This window comes from Meriones unguiculatus, chromosome 12, assembly GCF_030254825.1.
Source record: "Meriones unguiculatus strain TT.TT164.6M chromosome 12, Bangor_MerUng_6.1, whole genome shotgun sequence".
Taxonomy (NCBI): Eukaryota; Metazoa; Chordata; class Mammalia; order Rodentia; family Muridae; genus Meriones; species Meriones unguiculatus.
Window position 1 is genome coordinate 91674773 of NC_083360.1, and position 25354 is coordinate 91700126.

The 25354-nt window shown below is 41.6% G+C and overlaps 1 protein-coding gene and 1 pseudogene across 3 annotated transcripts in view; one reads left to right on the forward strand and one right to left on the reverse strand.

Annotated features, from left to right (window-relative positions):
- Positions 1-25354, forward strand: part of Eml6 (EMAP like 6) — a 225456-nt gene that overhangs the window by 57050 nt on the left and 143052 nt on the right. The gene's annotated exons all lie outside the window — the stretch shown is intronic.
- On the reverse strand, positions 24283-24601 carry LOC110554318 (transcription and mRNA export factor ENY2-like; annotated as a pseudogene).

Sequence of the window (25354 nt, forward strand, 5' to 3'; positions counted from 1 at the left end):
TTTCTCTCTCTCCCTTTCTTTCTTTCTTTCCTTTCTTTCTTCCTTCCTTCCTTCCTTCCTTCCTTCCTTCCTTTCTTCCTTTTTCTTTCTTCCTTTCTTCCTTTCTTCCTTTCTTTCTTTCTTTCTACCTTCCTTCCTTCCTTCCTTTCTTTCTTTCTACCTTCCTTCCTTCCTTCCTTTCCTTCCTTCCTTTCCTTCCTTTCCTTCCTTTCCTTCCTTCCTTCCTTTCCTTCCTTTCCTTCCTTTCCTTCCTTCCTTCCTTCCTTCCTTCCTTCCTTCCTTCCTTCCTTTCTTTCTTTCTTTCTTCACAGGGCTTCTCTGTGTAGCCTTGGCTGCCCTGGACTCGCTTTGTAGTCCAGGCTGGCCTTGAACTCACAGCAGTCCGCCTGCCTCTGCCTCCCTGAGTGCTGGGATTAAAGGCGTATGCCACCACACCCGGCTCTCTCCCCCCTTTCCTTATAAGGCCACTATTAATTCAATCTTGGGGTCTCTATCCTGATTACCTTACTTTAGTCACCTCTAAACATCATAGTAAAATAATTTTTCTATCTTGTGTACTCTCTTAAAACTCAAAATGGTGATTAATTTTCAACACAAGAATGTTTTAGAAATGCGCTCAAACCATACTGAACCATAACACTTTATACATGAAGCAAAGAAAGGCTCCTGGAATGTGTACAGCTGATGAACGGCAAGGTTGTGCAGGTGTTGAGAGATTTCTTCAGTGATGGTGATAGGTTTACTCTGAGCCATCCAGTCATTCTCTTATTCAGACCCTTCTCTGGTCAACAAATAGCATGAGATTTTGTGAAAAGCAGTTTAGTTCAGGTAAGAAAATGTATCATATTTCTGTGACAGAGAATAGCCTCATTTGTGCATAATTGCTTCATTTGCGGATAATTGGCTCACATGGGAATAAAATCTCACCACTATACTTAAACTGAGTGCCTCATGCCCAAATTATGGCAGCCCTTTTATGTGGCTGGCAACTTTAAGGTATGATTGGTACCTAGACTGCGTAGATGCATTATTGATGCTAGGGAATCTCCCCACTTCCCAGAAGCTAGGGAGTCCTAAAGGGTTGTAAGAAGCTCGAAGGATCAACTGGCATTTCCTTTTTACTGAGTTCCATCTTCCTTGTTGTCCAAGATGCCTCAGGATTCCTCCTCCTTTCCTGCTTATCCGTTTTATAACTCTTGAGTCTTTACTCAAGCCGTAACCCTGTGGAGCAGAGTGTTGGGTTTCAGACCTCCACCTGTCCACCACATAACTTATGGGGAGCCCCAGGTGTCTTGTTACTGCACAGGGAGTGAGGCTCACATCTTAGCTAGGCCTGTTGGCATGATTAACCTGTGAAAAGGGTTAGTGTCCTGCACAGAGCATAGCAAGAGCCCAGGAAGTTAGAGCTTTTTATTGCTGTCAGTGACCCGTTAACTTTGTCACTGTAGTTACTCTGTGTGGTAAGGAAGTTAATATGTGTACACATGCGTTATGTCACTGGTAAATAATAATGAATAAAAATCACATCATATTATGTCACTTGGAAAAATGTTTTATTGCAATATCTTGGAAAGGCCTCACACTGACCTTATCGCTCATCTTATAAAATGAGACATATCCCATAGCATTAAGGTACATGCTTATTTATGTTCTATTGTTACAGATGCCATCTAAGTATGTAATAGAAGTCTGTATTATATTGTAAGCAAAACCAGGCTTAGCCGGATGGTGGTGGCGCACACCTTTAATCCCAGCACTCAGGAGGCAGAGGCAGGTGGATATCTGAGTCCTGAGTCCAAGGCCAGCTGGATTACAGAGTGAGTTCTAGGACAGCTAAACCTACACAGAGAAACCCTGTCTCGAAAAACAAAATAAAGCAAAACATAAACAAGCATAGGTTTAGATTATTAATTTACATTTTACAGTCTCCCCTTTAATTAATTGTTTTAAATAAGTCTCGTAGCATTACAAATATTACTACCATATAATCAATTTTTATGTGGCCTTTACAGCTCTTTGCACATCTGGAGCAAGCTTATATTAATTTTAGTAGTTCATTTAACTGGAAAAGGAGGTAAAGAGAGACTACAGGTTTTTTTCAAGTTTTAAAATGTAGTCAAGTGTGGTAGCTGTGTCGCACAAAAAGAAACATTTCCACACATATTGACAGCTCCAGTTTATGCTTAATTGAAGGCTAGCTCAACTCACCTGTGACTTCTATGTCCGCTGAAAAATTGAGTCCAACCATGTTTGAAAACTTGTAATCTCCATGATTAAAAGCTGCAAGGAGGGGGATCTTACATTAAGAGCAATCCTAGGCTGTACAGTGAGATTCTGTCTCAAACCAACCAACCAACAAAACCAGGCAAACCCCTCAACTTTGGGGAAGGGCTAGTTAAAAAAAAAACAAAAGTTTTAAAGTTGAGACTAAACTAGCTCCTGTTCACTGGGTTTGGTGGTACAAGCCTATAATCCTAGCACTCCATAAGGCAGAGACAGCTGAATCACTGTGAGTTTGAAGCCAGCCTGGTCTACAAAGCATGTCTAAGACAGCTAGGGTACACAGAGAAAGACTCTCTCAAAACTAAAACCAAAAACAAACAAAAAACAACTCATGTTCTACAAAGCTGAAAGCTGACCTTCCTTTGACCAATAAAGTATATGGAGGGATGTGCTGTAATATAGTTGTATTGACATTACACCTGCTATTTTGGATGCTATTGTATATAATATCAAAGTAAACGCACATAACAGCAAACTCATCTTAAATATTTGAAACAAGGGTATCATTTTCACATTCCACAACCTGCCAAACTATCTCTAAATTAGGTCTTTAGGCAGCGGTGAATTTTAAAAATAGCACACTATGAACCTTATTGCACTTAACACTTTATGTTGCATTGGGATAAATGCATGAGTAGAATTCCCAGGTTAAAAACAGTCTACAGCCAACATCAAAATCAAAGGATCTAATAGCCACTGGTCATTAATCTCAACATCAAAGGACTCAATTCTCCAATAAAAAGACACAGACTAACAGAATGGATGCATAAACAAAACCCAGCAATCTGTTGCATACAAGAAACACACCTAAGTCACAAAGATAGACACTATCTGAGGGTAAAGGGTTGGAAGACGACTTTCCAAGCAAATGGACCGAAGAAGCAAGCAGGAGTAGCCATTCTAACATCTGATAAAATAAGACTTTCAACCAAAATTAATCAAAAGAGATGGGGAAGGACACGTCATACTCATCAAGGGAAAATTCCACCAGGAAGACATCACAATCCTGAACATCTATGCCCCAAATACAAGGGCACCCACATTTGTAAAAGAAACATTGATAAAACTTAAACCACACATAGATCCCCACAAATTAATAGTGGGAGACTTCAACACCCCACTCTCAACAAAGGACAGGTCAACAAAACAGAAATTAAACAAACAATTTCTCTAACAGAGGTCATGAATCTAATGGACTTAATAGACATTTACAGAACCTTACACCCAAACACAAAAGAATTTACCTTCTTCTCAGCACCTCGTGGAACCTTCTCTAAAATAGATCATATAGTTGGTCACAAAGCAAGCCTCAACAGATACAAGAAGATTGAAATAATCCCTTGTATCTTGTCTGATCACCATGGAATAAAGCTGGACCTCAACAACAACAGAAATAGCAAAAAGCCTACACACACATGGAAACTGAACAACTTGCTACTAAATGACAGCTGGGTCAGGGAAGAAATAAAGAAATAAATTAAAGTCTTCCTAGAAATCAATGAAAATGAAGACACAACATACCCAAACTTGTGGGACACAATAAAAGCAGTGCTAAGAGAAAAGTTCATAGCACTAAGTGCCTTCAAGAAGAAATTCGAGACAGCTCAATCAAGCAACTTAATGGCTCACTTAAAACCCTAGAAAAAGAAGAAGCAGATACACCAAAAAGGAGTAGATGGCTGGAAATAACCAAACTCAGGGCTGAAATCAATCAATTAGAAACAAATAAAACAATTCAAGGAATCAGTGAAACCAAGAGCTGGTTTTTTGAGAAAATCAACAAGATAAACAAACCCTTAGCCAAGCTAACTAAAAGGCAGAGAGACACCATCCAAATCAACAAAATCAGAAATGAAAAGGGGGACATAACTACAGACACCGAGGAAATCCAAACAATCATTAGGACTTACTTCAAAAGTCTATATGCCACAAAATTAGAAAATCTAAATGGAATGGACAATTTTCTTGATCGATTTGACTTACCAAAGCTGAATCAGGACCAGGTAAATCAATAAAATGGTCCTATATCCCCCAAGGAAATAGAGGTCATCGAAAGTCTCCCATCCAAAAAAAAACCCAGGACCAGATGGTTTCAGCACAGAATTCTACCAGACCTTCAAAGAAGAGCTAACTTCAGTTCTCTTCAAACTAATCCACAAAATAGAAACAGAAGGAACATTACCAAACTCATTCTATGAAGCCACAGTCACCTTGGTACCTAAACCTCACAAAGACCCAACAAAGAAAGAATTTCAGGTCAATCTCCCTTATGAACATTGATGCAAAAATACTCAACAAAATACTCAAACCGAATATAAGAACACATCAAAGATAATATCCACTATGACCAAGTAGGCTTCATCCCAGGTATGCAGGGGGTAGTTCAATATATGGAAATCCATCAATTTGATCCACCATATTAACAAACTAAAAGAAAAAAAAACCACATGATAATCTCCCTAGATGCTGAAAAATCATTTGACAAAATCCAACATCCATTCATGTTTAAAGTATTAGAGAGATCAGAGATACAAGGCACATATCTAAACATAGTAAACGCGATATACAGCAAGCCTATAGCCAACATCAAACTGAACGGAGAGAAACTTAAAGCAATCCCACTGAAATCAGGGACAAGACAAGGCTGCCCACTCTCTCCATATCTCTTCAACATAGTTCTGGAAGTCCTTGCAAGAGCAATAAGGCAGTTGTAGGAGATCAAGGGGATACAAATTGGAAAGGAAGAAGTCAAATTATCACTATTTGCAGATGATATGATAGTATATGTGAGTGACCCCAAAAACACTACCAGGGAACTCCTACAGCTGATAAACACCTTCAGCAAAGTGGCCAGATACAAAACTAACTAAAAAAAAAAAATCAGTATCCCTCCTGTATACAAAAGACAAAGGGGCTGAGAAAGAAATTAGGGAAATAACACCCTTCATAATAGCCACAAATGACATAAAGTACCTTGGTGTAACCCTAACCAAGCAAGTCAAAGACTTGTATGAAAAAATTTCAAGTCTCTAAAGAAAGAATTAGAAGATATCAGAAGATGGAAAGATCTCCCATGCTCATGGCTTGGAAGGATTAACAGTAAAAATGGCCATCTTACCAAAAGCAATCTACAGATTGAACGCAATTCCCATCAAATTACCAACACAATTCTTTCCAGACCTGGAAAGAAAAATTCTCAACTTCATATGGAATAACAAGAAACCCAGAACTGCTAAAACAATCCTCTACAATAAAATATCTCCTGGAGGTATCTCCATCCCTGATCTTAAGCTATAATAGAGAGCAACAGTTATAAAAACTGGATGGCACTGGCATAGAAACAGAATGGTAGATCAATGGAACCGAACAGAGGACCCAGAAATAAACCCACACACTTATGGACACCTGATCTTTGACAAAGATGCCAAAACCATACAATGGAAAAAATATAGCATCTTTAACAAATGGTGCTGGTCTAACTGGATGTCTACATGTAGAAAAATGCAAATAGATCCATACTTATCACCCTGCACAAAACTAAAGTCCGAGTGGATCAAAGACCTCAACATAAAACCAGACACATTAAATTGGTTAGAAGAAAAAGTGGGGAAAACCCTAGAACTCATTTGTACAGGAGAAAACTTCCTGAACAGAACACCAACAGCACAGGCTCTAAGAGCAACAATCAATAAAAGGGACCTCATGAAACTGAAAAGCTTCTGTAAAGCAAAGGACACTGTCATCAAAACAAAACGACTGCCTACAGATTGGGAAAAAAATCTTCACAACCCTTTATCTGACAGAGGGCTAATATCCAGTATATATAAATAAAGAAGCTGAAAAGCAGCAAACCAAGTAATGCAATTAAAAAATGGGGAACAGAGCTAAACAGAGAACTCTCTGTAGAGGAATATCGAATGGCAGAGAAACACTTAAAGAAATGCTCAACATCATTAGCTATTAGGGAAATGTAAATCAAAACGACCCTGAGATTTCACCTTACACCCATCAGAATGGCCAAGATGAAAAACTCAAGTGAGAACACATGCTGGATAGGTTGTGGAGAAAGGGGAACCCTCTTCCACTGCGTGTGGGAATGTAAACTTGTACAACCACTCTGGAAATCAATCTGGCACTTTCTCAGACAACTAGGAATAGCGCTTCCTCAAGATCCAGCCATACCACTCCTGGGCATAGATCCAAAAGAGGCTCAAGTACTCAATAAGGACATTTGCTCAACCATGTTTGTAGCAGCTTTATTTGTAATAGCTAGAAGCTGGAAACAGCCCAGATGCCCCTCAACTGAAGAATGGATGCAGAAATTGTGGTACATCTACACAATGGAGTATTACTCTGCAATGAAAATTAAGGAAATCATGAAATTTGCAGGTAAATGGTGGGAACTGGAAAGGATCATCCTAAGTGAGCTTTCCCAGAAGCAGAAAGACACACACGGTATATACTCACTCATATAGACATATAACATAGGATAAACCTACTAAAATCTGTACATCTAAAGAAACTAATCAAGAGAGAGGACCCTGACTAAAATGCTCAATCCCCATCAGAAGAAGAAGAAAACAGGAAACAACCTAGAACCTGCCACAGAGGGCCTCTGAAAGGCTCTGCCCTACAGACTTTCAAAGCAGACACTGAGATTTTATGGCCAACTGTTGGGCAGAGTGCATGGAATCTTATATAAGAAGTGGGAAATAGTAAGATCTGGAGAGTACAGGAACCCCACAAGGAGAGCAACAGAACCAGAAAATTTGAACACGGGTCTTCCCAGAGACTCATACTCCAACCAAGTACCAGGCATGGAGATAAGCTAGAACCTCTGCACAGATGTAGCCCATGGCAGTTTAGTGTCCAAGTGGGTTCCATAGTAATGGGAAGAGGGACTGCCTCTGACATAAACTGATTGGCCTGCTCTTTGATCACTTCCCCATGAGGGGGGAGCAGCCTTACCAGGCCACAGAAGAAGACAATGCAGCCACTCCTGATGTGATCTGATAGACTAAGATCAGAAGGAGGGAGAGGAGGACCTACCCTTTCAGTGGACTTGAGGGGCATGCATGACGAAGGGGGAGGGAGGGTGAGACCAGGAGGGGAAGAGGGAGGGGATTATGGGGGGGGGATGCAAAGTGAATAAAGTGTAATTAATAAAATAAAATTCTAAACAGTCTAGGACTACAGCTCTTTGTGCGTACCCTCATGTTTTACAAGTGTTGGAATAGTTTACTGTCGTCCCCATAGTGGATGTGAATAACCAACTTTGCTACACTGTGGTGTGTGTGGTGCATGCCATGGATATGTGTGGAGGGTGGAGGACAACTTTGTGGATTTGATTCTCTCTTCCCACATTTCCATGGTGATTCAACTCAAGTTGTCAGACTTGTGTGGCCAATGCCTTGCCCAGGAGACCTCTCAGCTTCTGGTATCACTAGTACTTCTTTTCTGGCCACTTAGGGTATGTTTATGGCAAGAAGGAGGTGGAATGGCCATCTGGAGTGTTGAGCTTAAAGAGTTAGCTGAGATTTGTACTGAGCCTTCTGACCTGGCTTTAATCAGTTTTGGTGATGAAATATTGGCAATGAGGAGAATGATAAAATGTCTGGTCTTTGTAATCTTTGTTCCTGGAGAGACCCCATTCCTTAGGTTTCTCTCTGCTCCATCACCGGGGAGAACTTTCCTCCCTTTAGACACTGTTCCAGGCTTTCATAGCTGCTCTTGTCTTCAGCATCCTAGGTAGCTGCGGATGTCTTGGACTGAGGTCTGAGATTTTGGCCAGTTTGTTGTTGGCAGCATAAACACAAAAGTATTTTTTCAAGGGACAGTGGGGTAGTTGCAGATCTGTAGGAGAGCCAGAAGCCAGATGCTGTGTACCCATACTAAACTCTAGCCCACCTTCAGGTGTTGTTCCTCTGAGCTTCTTTCTTACCCCTTCTCAGTGTGCTGTGGTCAAAGAAGTAGTTGTACCTTTCTTAGGAATCATGGTTAGAAGACCTTAAATTAGAAACGGAATCAATAAAGAAAACCCTGGGTTTTCTGGAAATGAAAAGTCTAGGAACTTGAATAGGAACCTCAGAGGCAAGCTTCACCAACAGAATAGAAGAAATGGAACCTATACCCAGCGCTGCTTGGGTGACCAAGAGCCTTACACTAGATAGCCCAGAAACATAGGGTGTAACCAAATAGTACTGTCCTAAACAAAACAAACAAACAAAGCTTCTCCTAAGGACTTTCTGCTACACTCATAAATCAGTACCTTACTCAGCCATTGGCAGAGAAGCTTCCTCCTTCTCTGGGAACAAATACCGAGGCCCATAGGGAGACATGCCCATATGCAGCCCTAAATGGAATCCCTCCCCTCAGAGCTCTTGGAATCCCACTGAAGAAGAGGCGAAAAGAGTCTGAGAGCCAGAGGGTTGGAGCATGGAGAAAACAAGACCCTCTGAATCAACATGAAATAAACTCCTCTGAACTTACAGAGGCTGAGGCGGGACACACAGATCCTCTGCATTCATATTATGGCTTCCAGATTTCAGTGTTTTTATGATATTCCCGAGTATGAGAATGAATGGGTCTCTGATTTTTATGCCTTCCCTTGGGCTGTTTTCTTTCTGTTTTGTTCAATTCTGATGTGTTTTTGTTTTATCTTATATTATTTTTTTTAGAAATCCATTTTCTTTCTTGTTTTTATTTTTTTTTTCTTTTTTGTTGTTGGTTTCTTGCGAAGTCTGGTTGTTCTTTTTTGTTCTTAATGAGAGACAGAATGAGAGTGGATCCATATTTGGGGTGTCAGAGAAACTAGGAGGAGTGGAAGGAGGAGAAACCATAATCAGTACATGTCATGTGGGGGAAAAAAATCTATTTTCAATAAAAGGGAAAAAAATTACAAAAACAACATGAGGATGGGGCATGTGTGCTTCCTGCTACTCCTGAGCTGTGCTTGGGAACACAGCAATGTAAGGAGTAAGTATACGTTCAGGATAACAGAGAGGTGTTCTCAGTGTGCTCAAGGCACCCAAGTCGGTTTTCCCTCCCCCCGTGAGGTAATGTACTGGAGAGGTGACTGTTGCAGTGGAAATGAATCCTAATTTTAATGCAACTTATATACACCCTCAAAGAAAGCGTATCTGGAAGTGCTATCCTCCCTTCCATACTTTTGATAGATATTTTATAGTTGATGGAAGCTTAACAGTACGAATTCCTCAGATTTCAGTGGGCACATTCCATAATTAGAAGGAAGAATTAATGAGGTGCTGTGGAAAAGAGACAGAGAACAAAAACTTCGGGGCTGGAGAGATGACTCAGCAGTTAAAAGCACTGGCTGCTCTTCTGGAGGACCTGGGTTCAATTCCCAGCACCTACAAGGCAGCTCACAACTGTCTGTAACTCCAGTTCCAGAGGATTTGACACCCTCACACAGACACACATGCAGGAAAAAAACACCAATTCACATAAAATAAAAATCATTTTTTTAAAAAATTGGCATTAAACAAAGTGACACAAAGCCTCTGCTCTTCCCTCAACATCTCTGGCCCACATTCTATTTGTGAGCTGTGACCTTCGAGAACTGAAGGTTTACACAGGGGACCCATTCTGAAAATCCAGTAATGTCCACCTTTCAACCTGCACTTCAGGGTCTTGCCCCGAACATGCCACAGAAGAGCTTATGGTTCTCAACCACTCACTTCTCGTCTCTGGTTTTCTTCAAATCTGCGAGCTGAGCATGCAGGATGACATCACATTACAACTTCCTTTCTGTTGATTTCAGTGAAGGAGTACTATGTCTTGTTTGACTCACAATATCCCACCAGATCTCCCAAAGTTTCTTGTAGCTTCGGTTGCCACCGTTCTCCTTTGAAGCTTTTGTATAATCAGACACTAGGGTGTTCAAGAACCTCTAACTTCTTCACTATTCCCCAGAAAAAGTTTTGAGAATTCAGAAGTGTAATGTGTGGGAGTAGAAGGCAGGATAAGTTACAGCAGGAAGTGGAAAACCTTCATACTCATTTGAAAGCTATATTTTCTTGTCCGTTATTTTTATTATTTTGTTAGCACACAAAATAAGATTTCATAATGGCATTCTTGTGTAAGTAAATTGCTGTTCTTGTTCTCATTTACTCCTACTGCTCTCCCATCCCTCTTTCTCCTCCTTATCTCTTTGAAATACCTATTTCCTTTTTTCTTTCATGTTGGGCAGAATGAAGACTGGATCTTGATGTATTTTGTGTCTTTAGTTTTAGCCTACTTTGTTCATGTCCCTGGGCTGTGTCCAGCAGCACTGGTGCTGATTTCTCTTTTTAGTAAGTCATTATGAAGATCCTTGGGAATGATTGCCAAGATGCTTAATATAACTTCATAGCTAAACTGACTCTTGATTGGAGTTGTGGATATGCATCCAGTAACCTAACAGACATGCTCTTGGGTGCTTATCCCAGTGAATTAGTAACCTACATTCACAGACACTTCTACACAAATCATTATAGCTGATGTGCTTTTAGCTACAAAGGGCATGTAAGAATTTTTGGAGACAGATTGTGGTCACAACTCATAAAACTGGACACTCTGAAGAGTCAGTTTTCCAATATGTAAATGACATTACTTGTAAAAATTAAAAAAAAAATCTGTTATTCTATAGTTTGCACCTGAAGGTCCATATGGCGAAAGCTTGCTTGTCCTTGGCGTGATGCTCTTGGAAGGGGATGGAAATTTAAGAAGGGGAGCCTCCAGGAAGTCTTTCAGTTGCTGGAGATGGTACCATTAAGGGAACAGTGGAACCCATTCCCTTCCCCTCTCTGAGGTTTCAACTACAATGTGAGTTTGATGGCTGCCTCAACACAGGCCCAGACTTAGCAGGACTAAATTTCCCTTTAATTTTTTTTCACTAATTTGTGTATGTTGTGTATGTTGTGTCTGAGTGTGGGTTTGTGCACATGAGTGCAATGCCCTCAGAGGCCAGAAGGGGCCATTGAGTCCACTGTACTTGGATTTGTTATTGTTGTTGTTTGTTTGTTTTTTGAGACAGGATTTCTCTGTGTAGCCTTGGCTGTCCTGGACTCACTTTGTAGACCAGGCTGAACTCAAACTCACAGGGATCTACCTGCTTCTGCCTCTCTGAGTGCTGGGATTACAGGTGTGTGCTACCATGCCTGGCCCCCTGTACCTGAATTTGCTGGTAGTTGTTAGGTGCTAGGAACCAAACTCATGTCCTCTGCAAGAGTATTATTCTACGTTAACCATGGCATTTAAGGTTTTTAAAAGGACGCATTAGCTGTGTTTGGTGGCACGCCTTTATTCCCAGCACTTGGGGGGCAGGGACAGACAGACTTTTGTTAGTCTGAGGCTAGCCTGATTTACATAGCAAATTTCAGGCCAGCCAGGGCTACATAGTAAGGCAGGGTCCTGTTTCGAAAGCAAAACAAAAGACCAAAACCCTAAACAAACACCAAACAAAAAGATAAATTATTAGGACAGGCAGAATGCCAAAGGTAGTCATTTCTTGCATTAAAAAATTAAAGTAAATATAGAAGTGATTTTAAAAAATGTGTGAACAATAGTATCTGGGTGTCCTGGCTAGTTTTATGTCAACTTGACATGAACTATAGTCATGTGAGAGGAGAGAACCTCTCTTAAGGTTAGGCATTGTCTTTGTTAGTGATTAATGTGGGTGGGTCCAGGCCATTGTGGGTGGTGCCATCCCCAGGTTCTATAAGAAAGCTGACTGAGTAAACCATGAGGAACAAGCCAGTAAGCAGCACCCTGCATGGCCTCTGCATCAGCTCCTGCCTCCAGGTCCCTGCCCTGGGTTTCTGCCCTCACTGCTTTTGATAATGAACTGTTCTGTGGAACGGCACCTTTCCTCTCCAGGTTGCTTGGGTCATGGCATTTCATCACAGCAATAGTAACCCCAACTAACACACTGGTTTAGTAAAAAAAAAAAAAAAAATTGGTTTGGAGTTGGGGGTGTTTCTCTGTATCAGTTCTTAGTTCTCTCACGGCAGAAACATCTGGACTGTGCTCAGTAACCCCCAGAGTACGACAGAGGATTGGTTGGACTCCCAAGGTTACCACAATCTACACATATTTAAGTTCCTTACAAACAGTGACAATACTTGCATTTTTAAAATATCTTTCTAAGTACTTTAAACTACTGGCGCATCTTTTGTTATGCCAAACACAATGTGTACGCTGTATTGCTACATCATTTTGTTTAGGGAATAACAATTTTTTAGAAGTCTCTACGTGCTCAGTTAGAGACACGATTTTTTCCAATTATTTCTGTTCGTGGGCAAGTCCAGGGATGTGGAGCATCCCTCTCTTTCCCACAGGCAGCTGCCCCTTCACTATGCTGAATAGTGAATATTTGCGTGGGGAGAAGGAGGGCAAGACTGAGCTGAGTCCCCTTTCTTTGGACTCCTCCCCCCACCATACCCCTGTGAGTTCCCTAAGCTGTCTGGCTTTGACACTTCTCAGCTCCTGGAAAATGCACCCTTTCCTCTAGGTCACTTGTAAATGTAAAGTGATCTCAGGGATTGACTTAATAGTAAAATAATTCTAAACATTCTCATACAACAGGTGTAATCCTCATATTTTGTAAATACCCAAAGAGGTGGGAGGTGGGAGGGGAGGCTTGTCACTTCAGTGTGTTGGGGAGCCAAGACTGGGCCTCATCTGTAGCATAGCAACTAAATAGTCTCAGGATGTTGGTGCTGTCCGGAGAAGTCACTGGCAAGCTCTCCTTCAACTGTCCCAGCTGACACTGACACCGACACCCTTCGTTCCCACAGGAAACTGCTCTTCACTAGCAACCCTGTCATGGTCTACTAAGAAGTAGTATTGTCAGTTATTTTCCCAGATTGTACTTTTCCCCTTGAACTAGATCGCAAACTTCTTGAAGTACAAAAGAAATATAGGGAATGCTATCAAACATACCTCTACCTCATGAATCTAGGAGAGAGGCAGAATATGACCAATTTAAAAAGCATGGTTGTGTACTCTTCCAAGAGCGTGCGTCCCAGGGGGATGTCTGGGCTCCTTAATGGACCTTAGATCTATCCAGTCTTGTTCAAGCCACAGGCACTGTGCTGTGCCTGAGGGGAGCTGAGGACCTGGCTGTAAGTGAATCTAGAGTCCAGCCCCCAGGGTACAAAGCCGTGCACCGACACTTGCCACTTGAGGACTGAGTGCCTGTGACTCTCTGGACCTTGGTGCGATGATGCACGATGCATTTTGGAGGTGTGCTTTGAGAACTTATGGTGACTGGTTCTCATTTGGCTCTCAAAGCCGTGTCTGCAGAACATGTGTGATTTCTGCCTCAAGAGCATACCTCTGAGCATTTATTAAAAACAGTGAGTATGAGATAAAACTGTGTAAGTGATGGAAACTATAATCTTTCTATATGAGAATGTGAGACAAAGATTTCAAAGGACTTCTGAAGGAAATGAAAGGTAGGGATGATTTAAACCTTTCTACTATAAATAAAACCCTGGGATATCATATCCGTATGTGACAGATTTCTGTCTACATTTCTAATTTTAACCAAAGAAATCACCCTGGGAATCAGTCCAGTTAATTAGTTTCTAAAGCTGACTGATGAGGAAGTGTTCTCCTGCATTTCCCTGTTCTGATCAATCTTTACTCATCACACCTAAAATAACAGTGGCATAAAGAGCAAAGTGACCTAATTTTTGTAAGAACCAGTTTCTTAAAGAAAAGTGAAACATTCCCACTTCATATTTATGTGATCTATGACTTTTTGAAGAACACTGAACAAACGGGGGGCGGGGAGGTTGCTGTTGTTTTGTTGGATGTTTTTGGTAAATTTAATTCATGCTAAATTTTCTTGGAGAGTTCATTATTTTAAAAGGTTTTGTGTAATAATAAAAATTTAATGTGTTATACACAGTATTCACACTTGTTTTTTTTTTTTTCTTGTTTGTTGTATTTTGTTGACACGGCATCTTACGCTGATGCCCAGGCTGGTGTGTGGTATTCTGGCTAGAACCTGTGATCCTCTTGCCTCAGCTCCCTGAGCGCTGGGATTACAGGTGTGTGCCACTGTGCCTGGTTGCACACGCACATTTAAACAGCAGTCATTGGTGTAGTGCTAAGAGACTTGAATAAGCTTTAGCATATGAAGGTTTTCGTTAAAGGGTTATAAACTAACAGTCTAGCCCCTAGTGAGAAGAAAAGTTTGGTCTATTGACTACCCTAGCAGCACGAGTGAAAGTTTACAGCAAACTTGAGAGCACCACGTGAGGCTGCTGAGTGTCTAGTAGGGTCGTAGTGCTGGGTAGACACCAGGTAGCACTGTCAGCTGTGTGCCTACTGTGACACTTGCGGCACTACTCAGAACTCCACACAGTGTGAAGCTTAGGGCATCATTTATTTCTGGAACTTTTCCCCTTACTGTTTCATGTCAAAATTGACCGCAGGTAACGAACTGTCGAAAGTGAGATCACGGATAAAGAGGACTACTGTAAATGGGATTTTTGAGGTCATCTCAGCAGAATACTGGTAAAAAAACAACAAAAAACAAAAAAGCAAAGACTAGCAGAATCTCTTTTCCCAGAATCTCCTATTTGAGTGAATTTTCTAAATAGTAATGGGGGTTTGTTTTCCACATTTATTTGCTTTATGTGCCTCACCCTTGCACATGCATGCGTGCGTGCGTGTGTGTGTGTGTGTGTGTACACCATGGAAAACGTGTTGTTTAGAGGACAGCTTGCAGGACGGGTTTTTCTTCTTCCACCTGTGGGCCCAGGAGGTAGAACTCAGGTTGTCGGGCTTGGCAAAAAGTGTCTTTACTCACTGAGCCGTCTTGTTATTCCCAAATTCCATATTTTGAAATTGCCTTTTTGTCAGTCGATTTAAATCTACATTTGTCTTTCACTTAGTACAAACCTAATAGTAGGATTAGACAACCTGGCTCTTTGGATGTACAGACGTCATTTTCTTAGAGTTTCCTAAGTTTCCTGGTAACTGTCTCGGGACCCGTAGTCTTGCTTCCGTCTATCAAATCGTTAAGCATGGTTGCTTCAGGGTTGGGTGTGAGGTTTTAGGAGCAGGTGTATGGTTGGAGGGTGCTGTCTTGACTTACACCAGCTACAAGGCCAAAGGTCTCTCATATTTTCCTGCTATTGTTATAGCTAGACAGTCTCACAGCACTCACTAAAAGGCGTCACCCACCAGGTCATGGTTTGCTGCAACAATAGGTACAGACTCCCAGCAGGGCAGCATTCAGGAGCTCTCCAGAGCCTCCATTGTCCTTTCCTGCGGCCCCAGCGGCCACCAGTCTCCCAGTATCACAGTTTGAATGCTGACACAAGTTCATGTTCTGTGTTTGTACTGGGCTCTGTGATTTACAGTACAGATGTCTAGCCTCAGCCTTGGGATCCACTAGTCCTGCCTCATTGTTGATTTCTCTGGTGAGTTGTGAGGACATATGGTCAGCTCCCACCCTGAGCCATTTGGTAAGGCCGTGACTCAAGATGCAAAGATGCTCCTATGGAGCATGACATCCCAGTGACCCGGAGGCACCCAGTAGAAGTGGGGGCTCCATTCTTTACCATAGGTCCATTATACTGTATTATACACTCTTTACTGTACACTCAAGCTGCTATCTGCTGTGTCAAGGAAATGGGTTTCAATAGTATTCCTGGCATTTTTCATAGGTAACACTTTAAAAACACTTGCTGAGGGTCCTGTGGAGGAAATGGGAACCGCTTCTCTGGTCGGGGCTGTTTCGGGGAGCTGCACCAGCGGTGGCTACATCCTGTGTGAACACTGAGTCTTCTGCTTTTCTTGTTTTAGTAAGCACTTATCCATGTTCCCTGGGGTCACTGCTTTAAGCTCTTCTTGACACTTTAAAGCAAAATTTACATGCGTTGTTACTTACTGAAGAAAAGCTATCAAAACAAAAAAATGTCAAAAGAGCTGGGTGCAGTGGCGCACGCAAGCGGGAGGCAGAGGCAGGAGAACCTCTGGAATTCAGTACCAGCTGGCCTGCAAAGAGAGTTCCAGGCCAGCCAGGACTGCCTCTCAAGAAAAGAAAAAAGTCTAAGTACATTCTCAGCATGTACAATTCGCCTACTTTGCATATGTATTATGGAAAGAATTTTATAAGCTACAAATACGTGCATATTTTAGCGAATATTTATTATCTGATCTAAAGCAACCATCTAGAGACGACTTTTTGAGTTCATGGCAGCCCTTCTCTCCCCAGCCGCTATGGTACACATATTGAAGACCTCATCTAAGTCTTCTGTATCTTCTACCTGCAGAGCCTGTTCTCATTCACTTTCCCAGACCTATCTGGTGGAGATCTTAGTGGGATTCTGCTCTGGCCTCTTCATGGCTGCCTGGTCCTTGTTGTCCCTATCCAGTGTATTCAAACGAGAGACAGAGCATAGCATAGAAGATAGGCAAAGTATATCACACCATAACGTTAGACATATCCAAGTATAAGTGACTAGAGGGACCATTGTAGAAAAAAAGAGTAGACCATGGCCAGAGAGACCCTGGTGTAGGACACAGTCTCATGGTGTGAGTGTGGACAATGGCATCGTTCTCATTGTTCCAGCCTATACACTGAGGTCAGTTTTGTACTATTTTCAGAAGTTTCTCAGCTGGGCAGTGGTAGCACACACCTTTAATGTCAGAACTTGCAGGTAGATGTCTGAGTTCGAGGTCATTGTGGTGTACAAAGCTAAGCTAGAGAGAGAATTCAGATCCCATTCTTTTGACCAGTTCTTGGTTTTACAGGCTAGTGCTTATGAGGTGTGGTCTACTGCTGCTGATCTTCAAGCCTACCCTCTAGCGACCTCACAGGCCAGATCTTCTGGGATCTATCTATTGGCTTTTGCCTTCAGCTCTTCTTCTAGGCATGCGACTTGTAGTTGCTATAATGCTGTCATTTTTAAGTTCCCTTAAGGTTTCTGGAGGTCCCTGGATAACTGGAGCTTCCCTGGGCTCTGTTCAGCCACTGTCTTCAAAAGGGCCTTGCCCCTGGGCTTTGCTTGGAGCCTGGGGCCTTCCATAGAGCAGTTTATTTCTTCTCTTCAGCCCTGTGTACAGGCCTTGAGTCTGGGCTTCCCCAGCTGCCTGCTTGTCTGGTGCCCACTGTGAGTCTCTGCACTGTCTGCCCTGATCGCCCTGCCCTCCCCGGCTGGTCCATGCTTACCAGCAGCCTTTCTTCACTTCAGGTAAATGGCAGTGCTTAGTCACATCCTGTCATTAGAAGTGATGATTCCAAACTGCTGCTTTAACTTAAGAGTTCGGAAAGTTAACAGTACTCTTTGGAATTAAAACATGTCAAGCATTTAAAAGTATTATACTGATTTTGTGTAACCTTATTGTGCATATTTGAGTTAAATCTGAATATATTTATGGGTGTAAGTACTGATATCTGTACCTAGCAGAGATGCTGAATAAATTTTATTTATTCTAGTTTTTAATGTGGCAGATAGAACTCTCTCAGGGATTTGTATTACATAAGTGCTTTTTTCATAAAAGTTGTTTTACAGAGTTTTTGTTCAAATATAGTCCAAGTTAGTAACACTTAATGCACTAGTGTTTCCAAAGCCACCATTTCAGCAAGCACAAGCTGTAACATTCAATACTGAATCAATAACATTGTAACACTGAATTAATAGGTAAGACTTGGTCAATCCATGTGTGTGTTAATTGTTAGAGAGAAAAAAATGTCATTTGACAGCAGCATCGTTTTCTGGATTAATGAGGGACCAGGCTGCAGAGCCCAGTAGCATGAGAGAACAGTGCCCGGGGGCATCTGGGGGTGGGAAAACATCTGATATGGAGTAAGTTAAGACTATTTTAAGAGATGACCATCAAGGAGAGAAAGAAGCCCAGGAAATCAGAGGGCACCAGGGTACCGAATGGTTCAAAATCAAAAAGACAAGCAGATGAGATTAAAGGTGAAATTTTGACTGTCATGTACTCATGTGGCCTTCCGTGTGTAACTTTCAAAACTGTCTTCAGACTTCTCTTCTAGCTCACAGACTGACATTTACAGTCCCTCGCTGTCCTTCTGATAACTACCTCAAACTCAACATACCCAGAAAGCTACAAACTGCTTTCTCATCTGACTCTGTATAATACTCTGCACATAGAGACAAGGTTCCTGCCCTTAGTGAGCTGACAGCCTGTGGTGGTTTGAATGCAAATGACCCCCATAGACTCATAAGGAGTGGCCCTATTAGGAGATGTGGCCTTATTGAAGGAAGTGTGTCATTGGGGATGGGCTTTGAGGTTTCAAATGGTCAAGTCAGGCCCAGCTTCACTCTCTCTTCCTGCTGTCTGTGGATCCAGATGTAGAACTCTCAGCTACCTCCCGAACACCATGTCTGCCTGTGTGCCACCATAATGATAACAGACTAAACCTCTGAAATGTAAGCCAGGCCCAATTTAATGTTTGCTTCTGAGAGTTGCCATGGTGTCTCTTCATAGCAATAGAAACCATGAGACACAGTCCTTACTCAGCTCCACCAGGAGCCTGCTTCATCTCCACAGTTCTTGTTAGTCTGTCGTCATAGTCATGGTTTGTTTCCTTCTTGTCTCTGTGACTCTCTCCTCTCACTGACTTAATTCAGTGGCTTCCTAATAGCTCCCAGAACATTCTCAGTATTCCTTCTGTTGATTTTATGCTCTTGTGTCTCTTGCTTGGTACACAAATCTCAAAACTCATTATCTGTCTCTTTAAGAATATTTTAATTCTCTGGGTGTTATGGTGATTTACTCATTACTGTACATTGAGCATCTACCATAGTGGCATTCAGTAGATATTTGTTGAATGAATAAGAAGAAAAATTTAAAGGCTGGGTATGGTGGCATAGGACTGTAATCTTACTGCTTAGTAGATAGAGGCAGGAGGATCACGTCCACCCTTGACAACATAGGGAATTTGAGGACAGCCTGAGCTACATGAGAGCCCGCTTCAAAAAACAACCAATCAAAAGTGCACAGACGTTCAGTCATGCACTGGTAATATGCTTAAGTGAGGATAGTACACATGTCAGCTGAACCCCTTCCCTGGCCTCACTTTACTCATATTCATAATGAAAATTGTGCTTTAGAAAGATTGGATGTCTAAAAATTTGATGTAGACAGCATTACTCAAAATCATCAAACCAAACACCTGGATTTGCCTGCCCGATGCCTCTTACTGCCCTTGCCTTTTTCAGGGATTGAAGAAGACATTACTGTGTCCACTAGCTCTGAAGTGGGCACCCTTATCTTTCTTGTGTGTCACTGACATGTAAATGAGTTCTGTTTCCTTAAGAAATTTTTTGTGCTGATCCAAAATACAAAAGAAAACCAGTGACCTTGAATTGTTCTTGTTTGCACTGTGTTTGGTTTTCATTTACATGTCACATCTTTCCAAACAAATTATTATAAGGAATCTAATATTCAAGTTTTCAAATCCAATATTTCAAACCTAGTTATTTCTTGTTTTGGATCTAATTTAGTTTGAAAAGTATGAGCCCTGTGAATTAAAATATTATGCCACTACTTCTCTGAATGACACCTTAAAAATTGGACTTTGATCTTCTGGATAATTTCAAATATTTCAGAGAATTATTAATACCAAGCAGAAATGGTATTTTTCAAAAATTTTTCTTGCCTGTAGAATTTCTGTTTATGAGAAGGCTTGTATTATTCAGTATGATTTTCCTGGTTTTCTTATTCAGAATCCAGAGCTGTGTGCATTTGCTTGTTTTCTTACTCCACATGTATTTTAAAGCCACTCACTTGATGGCAGGCACTGTATTGTTCGGGTGTCACGGAAGAGACTAAAATTCTAACCTCCAGCATTTACGGACCTACTGACGGACGTATTTACTGTAACTCCGCCATCTATCAGTAGGTCTGTAAATACTGGAGGCTTAGCATTTTAGATTCTGAATCCAGTTTTTAAAGTGTCATTCAGAGAAGTAATAGCATAACATTTTAAATTCAGTGTCACTAGAAAGCCACCCGGACTCCACAGAAACTCCACGCTTATCTGCTGTGCTTTAGCAGTTAACTTAGGTGGCATTTGATGAGATGATCTTGTTGGAGTCGCCAGTGTCCTCACTCTGGGGAGTACCTTGCATTTTTACCAGCTAATTAGGGAATTGTTAAGGCAAAGGTTACCTGAAACAATTGGGATTGCCATTTTTCTCCACCTCCACTGACTATGCTACCATGTGATTTTAGAAAAATCAAACCTGCGTTTAAGTGTCTGCCTGCCAGGAGGGAATGTCTCCCAGGCTGTACCTCATCTAGGAGTCTTACACTCCTTCCACACACTCTCATGTGTGGGAACATCAGCGGTTGCCCTACCCTGTGATACCTACATCAGGCAGAACTTTTTCAGAGACAGAAATGAGGAGATCTCTTTGGTTCCCTGGACATTCATGATCTCATGGCTCAGCTGGCGTGCAGAATACAGTTGTTTAGCTTGCCTCCTCCTCTCCAAACCCTACACACTGTAACGAGCAGAGTAAGACACACCTTGAAAATAACCCTATGTTATACTACCAGAGAGGTAGGATGTTCCAGAAACAGAACAGCTAGAAGTAGTAAGATTCTGCCATCTGGCAAAGCTGTTGGTCCAGATGGACTCACTAATGACTTCTCTAAAGTATTTAAACAGACCTTGCTGAAAAACATGACTGGCATATTTAATTATCCTAAGTTAATAGGACTTCCGCCAGATAGAGCCCTCGGTGCTTGAGTCATGCTTTTGCCTAAAGAGGGGAGGAAAGATGAATAGCGCCAGGAAGCTAGGTTTTGCATAGACCCCTTCATTAGTGAAACTTCTCATTAGTAAATTGTTGTATTGCAGTTTTTGGCAGTATTCCTCCTCTCTTAGAGAGTGCACTGTAAGCCTAGCCTTGTTGATCACACTCACTTTGTCAGTAACAATTATACTGATGAGAACATCTGGGAGGTTGGTCATCAGCCATCCCTTCCTCATTCCTGCCTCTGTGGATGACTCCACCAGCTGCCTTCCTTTGACATATGTATGTTAATATTTGTTCCTCGATTTTAGTTGTTTGTATCAGAGAGTATAGACACATAACTAAAATGTTACAGAAATGCCCCCCCCCTTTTCCCATCACCAATCCACCATTCCAAAGAAACTAATTTACTGTGCTTGTTCTCTCTGGTGCTTATGTCCAAGACTCCAGCCCATCTGCTTAATATATCTTCCTACCACCCCAGGCATGGCTGCCTCCCTGATAATATTAGTTGAGGATGTTGCTTACATATGCCATTTTTATGTTTCCTTTCCGCTCTCCAGAGAAAAACATTCACAGTTCTCAACATTCGCTTCTGTGGCTTTCTTTGCATCTTTTCCTTCTGCTTTCTCTTCTGCTTAACCTAGGATGGGCTTCGCTGTGTGCGAGCATCTTCTCTATGCGTTCACCCGTTGATGGAAATGTGGGCTGGTTCAAACACTGACTATCGTGAATAATGCAGCAATAAAAACAGTTGTGGAAGTGTCACTGTGGTGTGCTGAACAGGAGTGTTAGAGATGAACACAGAGTTGTTCTGTTTCCCAGTTTCTGGGGAACCTCGAAACTGACCTAGTGACGGTACCAGCAGGGCATGAGGGCTACCCTTTCCCACAGCTCCATCAGCATTTGCTGCTGTTTGGTTGATAATACCCATTTTGAGTTGTATGAAATTGGATCTCCAAACAGTTTTGATTTGCATGTCCTGATGCTAAGGATGCTGAATGTTTTTTAGGTATTTGTTGGCCTTTTATATTTCTATTATATGAGAGCTATTTGTTCAAATCATTAGCCCATTTACTGATTTACTGAATAATTTGGGCTTGGGTTTTTTTGTTTTGGGGTTTTGCTATTTAATTTTCTTGCTCTTTATAGATGCTAGATAGTAATCCTTTATAGGATGGCCAAGAATTAGCCAAGAGCTTCTCCTTCTGCAGGATGCTTATTCACTGCACTCGCGGTTTCCCTTTTAATTTCATGCAGCCCTTCTTGTAAAGCTTGAGAGTACTTCCGATGAAGTTGGATTCCTTTTCCTGAGGAATCTTGAAGTGCCTCTACCAGGTTCAGAATTTCACGTTTTTGTTCCATTTTGAACTCTGTGTGTGTGTGTGTGTGTGTGTGTGTGTGTGTGCGTGTGCGTGTGTGTGCGTGTAATAAAAGACACTGACTAACGTTCTTTCCTTAACATGGGTACCCAGTCAGCCCTGTGCCATTTGTCAAAAGGCTTCCTTCTGGTGTGTATTTCTGACACTTGTTTCAAAGACAGACAGCTGTGTGTGGGGGCTTCCTTCTCTGTTCTGTTCCATTGGTCTGCATTCCCGCCTTTGTGACAGTAGCAAGCTGTCTTTTGTCCTGTGGCTCTGCAGTGAAGCTTGAGATCCAGCCCTCCTGCTTCTGACTATTTTAGCTGTTGGCATCCTGTTCTTCCATATGAGTTTGGATCACTTTCCCTACTTCTGTGAAGAATGCCACCATTCATTCAAATACAATGGAGATTTCATTAAAGCTTATGGTGAGGAAACTATTTTGACATTATTGTTCTGATCCATGTACAGGGAGGTCTTTCTAGTGTTCTTTTCAAGGGCTTTAAAGCCTTCATTGTAAAGGTCTTTCTTTCATCTGCATGCTTAGGCTTACATCTGCGTAACTTTTCTTTCCTGGACACTCATGTGAAACTCATAGAGTTTGGTCCTGAGTTCTTTCTCAGTGAGTTTTGTTATTGGTATGTAGAAAAGCTTCTGACTATTTGAATGTTGATTTTATGTTCTGTTATGTACTGAAAATGTTTATGAGCTTTAGGAGTTTTCTAATGAAGTCTTTTGGGTCTTCTAAGTATAGAATCATATCTGCAAGCAGGGCTGGCTTCTTCCTTTCCTTTTGTATACGTTGTATTTATTTCTCTGTTGCTCTAGCTGAGATGCTACACAGCATATTAACAAGAGGAGAGAGTGGGCACCCTTATGTTATCCCTGATTTTACAGAAAATGCCATTAGCTTTTTCCCCACTTAATATAATGTTTGCCTTATATAACCGTTATTATTTTCAGTTATATTCTTAAGGACTTTTATCGTAAGAGGATGCTGAACTTTGTTAAAGACCTTTCTATGTCTACTGGTATGACCATATAGCTTTGATCCTTAACTTTATGTGCTGTATTATATATTATGTTGGATATACTTGTGTCTCTGGAGTAAAACAAACTTGGTTATAATGTATGATTTTCTTTTTTTATAACCATCATATAAAAAAGGACTTTATTTTGAGAAATCAATTTCTTTTTTTTTTCACTTTTAAAGATTTATTTATATTTTTATAAATTACAGTTTATTCACTTTGTATCCCCTTTCTAGCCCCCTCCTTTATCCCCTCCCAATTTCACCCTCCCTTCCTCATCTCCTCCCATGCCCCTCCAAAGTCCACTGATAGGGAAGGTCCTCTTCCCCTTCCATCTGACCCTAGCCTATCAGGTCTCATTAGGACTGGCTGTGTTGTTTTCCTCAGTGGCCTGATAAGGCTGCTCCTCCCTCAGGGGGAGGTGATCAAAGAGCCAGCCCCTGAGTTCATGTTAGAGACAGTTCCTGTTCCACTTACTGGGGAACCCACTGGAGACTGAGCTGCCATGGGCTACATCTGTGCAGGGGTTCTAGGTTATCTCCATGCGTGGTCCTTGGTTGGAGTATCAGTCTCAGAAAAGACCCCTGTGCCAAGAATTTTTTAATCTGTTGCTCTCCTTGGGGAGCTCCTGCCACCTCCAGGTCTTCCTATCTTCCCATTCCCAATCTTTCTAAGATTCCCAGCACTCTGTCCAAATTTTGGCTATGAGTCTCAGCATCTCCTTCGATACCTTGCTGGGTAAAGTCTTTCAACTGTCCTCTGTGGTGGCTCCTGTCCTGTTGCCTGTTTTCTCTCTGCCAATGTCTATCCTCTTTGCCTGAGAAATCAATTTCTAACTTATGGCGAGTTTTACTTTCAGAAATAGATCCACAGAACAACATATTCTAATTCCCCCTTAAAGATGGCATGCTGAGCAAGGAATGTTCTCTGTAGAGGTTCCTTCTTTACACTGTCAGGTACCGGCGCTCTGCCTTTTTTCAGTCACCAAGTCATCAACAGTGACGTGTTCTAGTCCTTTTAATTAATACCTCTTTACAGTGTGCCTTCACCTGATCCTTCCAGCCACCCTCAGCTAATGTAGCTCTCAGCAACTCTTTGCAACGTTTTCTGTCTCCATTTTCTATTACTTTTGGTTAATCGCTGCTCTCATCTGCGCATCTTGGTTCATCTTGATAACCACACTCTTCAGCTGCCCTGATGTATGATCTTACTGAGAATTTTTACACCTGTGTTTTCAGGGAAATTGGACTACCCCTTCCTCCCTCGCTTTCTCCCTCTCTCTCTCCCTCCCTTTCTCTCTTCTACCCTCCCTTCCTCTCTTCTACCCTCCCTTCCTCCTCCTTTCTTTTCTTCTTCCCTTTCTTTGAGTAATTCTGCCTTGATAGAATGGGCTTGATAATCTTCCTTCCCTTTCTGTTTTTAAGAAGATTTCACAGATTAGGGCATTGGATGCCATGAAGTTCGAGTTGGGCTGCTGTGAACCACCAGATGTGGGTGCTAGAAAGTGAACATGGGTCCTTTACAGGAGCAATAAATATTTTTAACTGCTGAGCCATTTCTGCAGCCCTTCTTTAATTTTTTCTTGCCATCTTCCGGTTTGGGTTTGGCTTTTTTCTGTTTTTCTAAGGCCTTGAGATCCATCATTATGTCATTAATTTGAGCTATCTGAGATTTGAATGTTTATTATGTTCATCATTTGCATGTACATATATGTGCCACAGTATGCATGTGGAGATCAGAGGACGACTTCCAGGAGCTAATTCTATCCTTGCGCCACATGGTACCCAGGGTGCAACTCAGGTCGGAAGTGCTCTTACTTAATAAACTACCTTGCTGGCTCTATCATTTTTTTATTTTTTGAAATGTAAGCACTCATAATTCCAAGCATTCCTCTTAGAACTGCCTTAGCTATAGCCCAAAGGTTCTG